This window comes from Rosa chinensis, chromosome 5 (genome assembly GCF_002994745.2).
Source record: "Rosa chinensis cultivar Old Blush chromosome 5, RchiOBHm-V2, whole genome shotgun sequence".
NCBI classification, from domain to species: domain Eukaryota; kingdom Viridiplantae; phylum Streptophyta; class Magnoliopsida; order Rosales; family Rosaceae; genus Rosa; species Rosa chinensis.
This window is the reverse complement of record NC_037092.1, coordinates 63,668,759-63,678,217: the sequence shown is the minus strand read 5'-3', so window position 1 is coordinate 63,678,217 and position 9,459 is coordinate 63,668,759. Positions and strand designations below refer to the sequence as shown.

The window sequence follows — 9,459 nt, the reverse complement described above, 5'->3', positions numbered from 1 at the left end:
ATGGCTAAGGAATGCTTCATCATCAAAGACACATGCTCCTCCCGACTGAAAATGGCAGTTGTAGATCACGTTGGCTATAACTACGCAATGTTTGGGTTTGCACCCTACGGACCATACTGGCGAGAAATGCGTAAGATTAACACTTTAGAGTTGCTCTCCAAGTGCCGGCTCGAGCTGCTCAAACAAATTCGAGGCTCGGAAGTGAGCACCTTTTTGAAAGAAATGTACAGAACTTGGAGCAGTAGAGCAAATGAAAAAAAAAAGGCTCAAACAGTGACCAAGTGTTGGTGGAGTTAAAACAATGGTTCGGGGACCTCATTCTCAACGTCATTCTCAGGATGGCGGCTGGAAAATGTTACTCTGTTGTTATCGACAAGGAAGAGAAGAATGAAGCACGTCAAGTCCAGAAGGCAGTGAGGGAATTCTTTAACTTTGTGGGGCTTTTATTGGTGGGCGATGTGATTTCTCATCGTCGGTGGTTGGATTTAGGTGGACATGAGAAAGCAATGAAGAAAACCGCAAAAGAATGGGACGTCATTGTTGGAAAATAGGTGGAAGAGCATAAGCAAAAGAGAGCACTAGAAGGCGATGATGCTGATAATTGTAAAGGGGACCAAGACTTCATAGACATCATGATTTCGATACTTGAAGGTGCAAACCTCGGCGGTTTTGATGTAGATACCATCAACAAAGCCACAAGCTTGGTACATACTTCTATGAAGCTACATATGCACTCGAATTTGAATATTTTTATATACATCTAGACAGAACTAGGGCTGAACTAGTCCTTCAGGATCCATTACGTGTCCTTTGGGGTTTATCTTTTATATATAAATGCTTTGGGGTTTATCTTTTATATATAAATGCTTTGTGTTTTTCTCAGAATATGATTGCAGGAGGCAGCGATACCACCATGGTAACTTTGACATGGGCAATAACATTACTTTTAAACAACCGTGAAAAGTTGAAAAGAGCCCAAGATGAACTAGACACCGAGATAGAGATTTGTGAGTGACTCGGATATGAGCAAGCTAGTTTATATCCAAGCCATAGTGAAAGAGACGCTTCGGTTATACCCGGCAACACCGTTATCGAGACCACATGAATTCAACCAGTATAGCATCATCGATGGCTACTATGTCCCAAAGGGTACACGGTTGATCACAAACCTATGGAAGATCCAAACTGACCCAAAAATGTGGCCGGATGACCTACTAAGGTTCAAGCCGGAGAGATTTCTAACCACCCATAAAGATGTCGATGTTAGGGGTCAACATTTTGAGTTAGTTCTGTTTGGAAGTGGAAGAAGAGCATGCCCTAGACTAGATTTTGGCATTCAAATGGTGCAATTTACATTGGCTAGCTTCTTACATGCGTTCCAAGTTTCGACTATCTCTGGTAATGCACCAATTGATATGACCGAGAGTTTTGGGCTCACAAACGTCAAAGCTACTCCACTTGAAGTTCTCATCAAACCTCGTTTATCTCATAAACTTTACGGGTAGAAAAATTGTTTACTATATAATCTAAGTTACAAAATAAAAATGATCGATGAATCGACATGGGTTGTGATATTATAATATGTGGTAGAAGATTGTCTTGTTTATATTATAACTTTTCAGAAAAATTGAAAATAATAGATGTGTCACTGAGTTACTCCGCCATGTCCATGCTAGTGCTAATGTCACTCCATCAAAAATATATAGTTAGTCAACAATTTTATTATTAATATTTTGAGTGAGACATTTTTTTGTTATAGTTGCTCGAACTGGAAAATTGAGATTTGTGTTTCTACAATAATTAATTGCAGGATAAAAAGCAATTCTTATTAAATGATGAAGAGATTATGTGCGAATGTGTGACCAAACTACAAATAATAAAGTGAAGCCAATTAGAACTTCAAAGTTAAGCTTGAATGGGCGAGAGTGGAGGGTAGGATGGGGATAAAATAAAATTAAAGAAAACTTTGTAGAATAAAAAGCACCACACAAAATATGCAATACTAATTTTGAAACAACAGTATTATCTTCCAACTATCACAACATTCTCAGGCCAAGAATATTGAGAGACTTTATGGGGTGTCTCTCATTATAGTTCCGACAAGGGAGATCCTCAAACGGTCGATCTGCTATTTCAATCACTACAAGAGAAAATAGCAAAAGCGAGGAATTTCATTGTGACAACCCAAAATTAGTCGCCAAAGCTTGGCAAATACGAGGAAATTTCAGTTCTCGCACATGATCCCATCGGCGACAACCAATTTGTCACATACAGTAGGAATTTACAAGAAATTGACAGTTGTCGCCCATATGACATTATGCGACACCCAATTCCTCTCAAAATGTTAATTAGGTGACAATTTTTATCAATTGTCAGTTAATGTTTCTGTAACAACTTTAACTTCCTCGCAAAAGATTAATTAGGCGATGACTTCTGTGAATTGTTGCTTAATGTTTATGTGACAACTAGATTTTTATCACTGAAGACTGATTTAGTGACCACTTATGTGAGTTGTCGGTTTATAATTATGTGACAACCTTACCTTCCTCGCTGAAAATCAATTTGGTGACAACTTTAGCGAGTTGTCGCTTAATGTTTATGTGACAATTTGAATTTCCTCGCTGAAAATCAATTTGGCGACAACTTTATCGAGTTGTCGTTTAATGTTTATGTGACAATTTCAATTTCCTCACTAAAAACTAATTAAGCGACGACTTCTACTAGTTGTCAGTTAATGTTTATGTGACAACTTTAATTTCCTCGTAAAAGACCAATTAAGCGATGACTTTTACAGGTTGTCGCTTAATGACTATGTGACAACCTGAATTTCCTCACAGAAAACCATTTAGCGACAACTTCTATGAGTTGTCGGTTAATGTTAATATGACAGCTTTAATTTTTTCGCAAAATGCCAATTAGGCGATAAGCTCAACAGGTTGTCGCTTAATGTTTATGTGACAACTTGAAATTCATCGCTAAAAACCAATTAGGCGACAACTTCTATCAATGGTCGATTAATGATTATGTGACAACTTTAATTTTTTTGCAAACGACCAATTAAGTGACAACTTGTACAAGATGTCGCTTAATATTTGTGTGACAACTTGAACTTCTTGCTAAAAATCAATTAGAGAACGACTTGTAAGTGTTGTCAGTTAATGCTTATGTGATAACCTCTCATAAAATTAAGCGACAACTTCTACAGATTGTTACTTAATGATTATGTGGCAGATTTGGGTGAGGCGGAATTCTCTTAAGGTGAAACCTCTCGAAGCGGATTTGGGTGAGGCGAAACCTCTCGAAGCGGATTTGGGTGAGGCGAAATCTCCTCAATGCTAATATGGGTGAAGTGAAACCTCTCAAAGAGCACTTGGGTGTGGCAAAATCTCCTCAAGGCGAATTTGGGTGAGGTGAAACATCTCAAAGCGGATTTCACAAATCTCCGCAAGGAAAATCTAAAACCTCTCAAGGCGGATTCAGGTAAGGCAAAATTCCCTCAAGGTGAATCTATGTAAGTAGAAATCCCCGCAAGATAAACATGGGTGAGGAATAATCCCCTCAAAGAAAATTTAGGTGAAGAGAATTCCCCTTGAGGCAATCTCAGTAAAGAGAAATCTCTTCAAGGCAAATCTGAGTGAGGCTAATAAATTAAATATTCCAAAAGAAAATTCTGTTCCAAAATATTTTCGATATATCCCTGTATAAACTGATATTTTAATTCTTTGCATGAAGTAAAGAAAATAGTTTATGCATTAATGCAAAAAAAAAAAAATTATGCAAGTTCTAGACTTGACGGCAAGTCAAACAAGTTGGCTAATTCATTCATCATCCACCTCTTCCCCATAAATATACGTATAGCCAGACACAGCTTTGTGTCTCTGTTGATGAACATCCCCTTGTCCACCTTAATTCAAAGTTATGCTCTACAATCTCAATTATCTTATCATTGAACCAGCTAGCAGCTAGCAGAACAGCCGATCATATTGACCCTCAATGATGATTACAAATGAATAGGTTTATTTCCTTAAGGAAAAAGAAAAAGAAAAAAAAATGTGTCCGAGATTTAGATTAGCTCTGGGAATAGGTTTTGCATAAAGAAACCTATTTTAAGATTACAAAGGAATAGGTTTATTCCCCTTAAGAATTTTTTTTTTTTTTTTTTTTAAAGGAAGGAATGTGTCCGAGATTTAGATTAGCTCTGGGAATAGGTTTTGCATAAAGAAACCTATTTCACAAAGGATTCCCTTTAGGATAAAAAATAAATAAAAATAAAAAAGGGATGTGTCTGAGATCTAGATTAGCTCTGAGAATACATTTTGCATAAAGAAACCAATTTCACAAAGAAAAAGGAATGTTGGCCCAACCTGGAATTCTCCAGCTTTGCGGAGAAAGAAAAATAAATTAATATAAATAACGGAAACAACAAGAAGAAGAAAAAGCAATTAACCTTGAGCTTGGAGTTTGATTGTTTGTTTCTTCTCACGGTTACAGTCCATATCTCAATCAACCTCTTCGATCTGTCAAAAATTCAGTGAGGAGCAGGCAGAGCTTATTGAGAATTTGGCCCAACGAGAATGGATAGGGAGTGGATTCAGTGGGGTTCAGATCCAAATTATCGGTTTACTAATGCGTTTAAAGAAGGGGTTAACTCTTTTCTTGAGGTTGCAAAGCATCATGTGAATGCGTATAATCAGATCTCATGTCCGTGTATGAAGTGCAATAATACAAATTCACACCCTTTAACTGTGGTCAAGATCCATTTATTGAAAAATGGCATGGTTACAAAATATAACCCATGGATATATCACGGAGAACAGAATGAAGTGCAGAGTCAAACTATTTTGAATAGCCCAGGTGATGCATCTGAACACAATACAAGTATTTTTGATATGATGAACGATTTTTTTCCAATGGGTAATGCACATGTAACGGGTGATGGAAATGATATAGGGGAGGATAAGGACGACGATATAGATGATACATCAGGAAATCAGGATACCGAAGGGGCATATGATACTATTGGTGTTCATAATGAAGATAAAGATAACTACGATAAGCTACTGCAAGAAGCTGAACGAGAACTCTACCCTGGTTGAACATAATATTCAGTTTTAACATTTGTTGTGGAGTTGATTCACTACAAAGTTGACAATTTCTAGACCAACAAGTCTGTTGATACCTTCGGCACATGGTCTGTTATTTACAAAATAAAAATGATCGATGAATCGACATGGGTTGTGATATTATAATATGTGGTAGAAGGTTGTCTTGTTTATATTATAACTTTTCAGAAAAATTGAAAATAATAGATGTGTCACTGAGTTACTCCGCCATGTCCATGCTAGTGCTGATGTCACTCCATCAAAAATATATAGTTAGTCAACAATTTTATTATTAATATTTTGAGTGAGACATTTTTTGTTATAGTTTTTTTTTTTTTTTTTTTTTTTTTTTGAAAGGGGTTTGGAACCCAGCCTAGCTGGGAGGCTCAGCCCCACGCCCGGTTCCCTTTATTATATTAATAGTAAAATTTTGCATCGGGGGGGACATAGCACCTATACCCCGAGCTACAGACAAACAATGACAATAATCCTCATAGAGAACATCCTGTATTATGGCAGGTGTCTCCCCTAACCAAACATCATCAACGGAACAACTACTAGCAAGATGTGCAAGCCTATTTGCAACACCATTTGCTTCACGGTAAATATGTCGGATTCGAATGGATTGGAAAGCGTCAAAATATTCTTTACAATCATCCAGAACCCGACTTACCTCCGAGAAATTCTTTTCCTCACTCTTAAGAGCAGCAATCAGGATGGCAGAGTCGCTTTCAATGTCAATGTCAGCCCAACCTTGGTGAATACCAAGAAGTAGACCAGCTCTACACGCCTCCGCTTCCATATTTAGAACCGAGTGTGCATGTACAGAAGGTCTAGCCAAAGCAGCAATACCCATGCCATAATCGTCCCTCACCACTACTCCAATACCTCCACGACCATCCTCCAAGCAATACGCCCCATCAACATTAATCTTAAGCCTTCCACTCGGAGGACATTGCCACTTAACCTTAGGTCTGCTCTTTTTCTTAACTGCTTTAGGGTGGTATTTTTGAAAATCCTCCATCAACCTCATCGTCCAGTGTATTAGATTCATGGGTTGAAAATTGGCCCCCTTCCACAGAATATTATTCCTCTCAGTCCAGACTGCCCATAGACCCATGAGAAAATAATCCCTCTGATCCACCGTTAGAACATCTAGCACCTCCATTACCCAATCCACCACATTACCCGCTGGGTGTGAGATTGTATTTAATTTCAAAGGGCCAAAAATCCAAAAACAATGAAGTGCATGACATAATTTAAACACATGTGTACCTGTTTCTAATGCATCTCTGCAAAAAAGACAAAGTGGGTCCTCCACCCTCATCTTCCTTCTCAAAAGAGCAGACTTTGTAGGCAAAATATCATGCAATAAACGCCAAACAAAGGACTTCACCTTTGGAGGCACACGGGCCCCCCACACCACCCCCCAATATTTATGGTTCACTTTGCCGCACTCATTCCAAGAGGTGGAGGCCTTGTCCTTTTTGTCCATTAAACTATTAAGCACATGGTACCCACTACGAACACTGTATATGCTTTTTTTATTAAAATGCCAGATAAGACGATCATGTGCCCCACGCAAACTTAAAGGAATGCATGCAATTTTCTCAATAATTAATTGCAGGATAAAAAGCAATTCTTATTAAATGATGAAGAGATTATGTGCGAATGTGCGACCAAACTACAAATAATAAAGTGAAGCCAATTAGAACTTCGAAATTAAGATTGTATGGGCGATAGTGGAGGGTGGGATGGGGATAAAAGAAAAATTTTTAAGAATTAAAAATTAAAAAATGTTTTAGGGAATCGATAGTTGAGAGAGAAATTGTTGTGTTTTCATTGATAATATGAGTCTCTTTATATAGAGGTTTACAAGGCATAGTATTAGAGTTGTACATGGAAACATAATCGTACATTGATTGGATATCTACCAAGATTCTCCGAGATTATCTCTAATACAAACTCTATTACAACTAAAACAAGTAACCTAGAGTTTGGGTAGACACAAAATCTGGATTTACTTAAACACTCCCCTTGTGTCGCCCAAACATGGTGCTCCTCTCGTTGCTTCATTAAAAACCTTGCAGAGTAACAAAAACTCTGTGGGACAAAAATAACCTCGGTCAAAAGGGAAAAAGAACACAACACACCTTTCACGTGTCGAGATCAACATGTAGACATCTCCCCCTGATATCTGCTACGATTATGAGAGTTCGGATAACTTCCGCAAGCCAATGCTTGCAACATGTTTCTTGAATGTAAATTCGGGCAATGACTTAGTAAACAAGTCTGCCACAGTCTTCAAATCAAACCTCGTTCACCTTGATCTTGAGGATCAAAAAATAAATAAAAGAATAATCAATATTGGCAATGCACGCATTGTTATATTAGGAGTGGACTGAGAAGTTTAAAGATGTTTCCAAATCTACTATTATAATCTAAGGCCTTACCAAAAGACGTCCAATCAATGAACCTTTGTCATCTCCGATGGATTACCTCATACTCCGTTGAAGTTTGATCCAATGCTAAGATTTTCCTTGATGTACCAGACTAGTTTTTGGGTTACCGCTGCTTTTTCTATCGGTGAAACTGGCGCAAAAAGTTTCAGGTTCTGTGTACTAGGAGAATTCAGTAGTTTCCATTACCATTTACATTGGGGTAAAATTGAAGGTGCTTAGGTGATGAATGATATGATGTGTAATTTATAGTTTTAATAAATTCTTATCAATATACATCGTCTTAACTTGCGTAAACTTGAATGATTGAATTCGTTTCCCAACCACATTGTATGAGTGGCTTATTTGTTGTATGACATTAAAATTTTCTAACCAAAGCATGAGTGGCTTATTTGTCGTATGACATTAAAACTTGCTAACCAAAGCATATACAACCCGTATAAATAAGAGAGAAGGGCATTAGACATCATAACTCCAGGAGGCCATCTTTGGGAGCATGTGTATTTGATTGATATCCAAGCCGGAAACATGGTTTATAGAATGAAACTCGGAAGTAACTCATCCACCTTGAGAAAAAGCAAATTGAGTGACTGGGAGAAAGGCAGGGAAGGGAGAGACTTCAAAGCCAACAACCGAATCACCATAAAAGTGAAAACATGCTCAGAATCTGAGTTGCCGTCACCCAATATGATAAATGTGTATTTCTGAATACTAGAATGGGTGCAATAAAGACATGGAAAACAAATGTGAAATAAAAAATGAAACCACATTAGTACACACATACTACGAGAACAGATCATCAATCTGAACCACTGAAACCAAAACAATATGGCATATCCTCCACCTACACAGTATATAAATACTCTTGTCTGTGGATGTACCTAAAGTAACTACATACCCCAACCATATCGGGCGGCTTAATACATCTACCAACAAAACAAAAAAGGTATGTGTACACAAAACCATTTTGCAAGCAAGACTCTCTAAGTTTCTTAGTTGGTAAGCCGTTCATGACAGTAATAATAACGTACAAAGAACACTGCCCATATGATTCTGCAACGGGGTTCAATATGTTACGCAGGACTCAATTCAGGATACAACCCTCTATTAGGCCCTTCACATTAATCAATTTAAACAAATATTAACGTACAAAATATTTGATGAGAATTTAACCACCAAAACAAATACTTGGGATTCAACTCAGAAGGAAAGCATCAAAATTTATATGTTCTTCATCACCTCTAATGAGGTAAGACCTACAATGAACAAAAAACAGGGAGCAGGAAGGACTTGTGAAACCCTTAGGGACTTGGAATCACTATGCAGCTATGTGAATTACCAAGTCACACAGTGAACGTATAGTATGATTGAACATATATTCTTCAACTAACAAATGAGATTAAATAATCTACCTCAAAAACAAATAACCACATTTTGCAATACGGAGATGACCAACAAACCTAACAATATCACCAATCGGATCTAACAAGTCAAGTATTAACCACGAAGCGAAGAAAAAAAGGCACCTATCTAAACCTCAAGCAATGCCAGAATTAGCATTCACATCATGTCAACATTGTGTCACTAAAAACCCATCGACTCATCTACAATACCTAGCGACAGCATTCAATTTGTTCGCATCTAAATTTCCCAGCTTCCACAATTTAGACACATGAGTAAAGAAAATGAAAAAAGAAACAGATTGGGACAGAAATTGGACCTGCAAATGCAGTTTGCAGAGTTCCATCCGCATAACCAATCTATCCACACAAACTACCATAACTTGCAGCAAAAATGACCATTTTGTAAGAAAGACCACAAAGGAAGCAAACAATACACCCAACCAATCAAAGCAAGCAGATTAAACTACCAGTCCAACCATCAGAACATAGAGCCGA

The 9,459-nt window shown here is 37.6% G+C and overlaps 1 pseudogene; it reads left to right on the top strand.

The window, feature by feature from the left end:
* On the top strand, positions 1 to 1,648 carry LOC112163821 (annotated as a pseudogene).
* Positions 1,649 to 9,459: the final 7,811 nt, after the last annotated feature.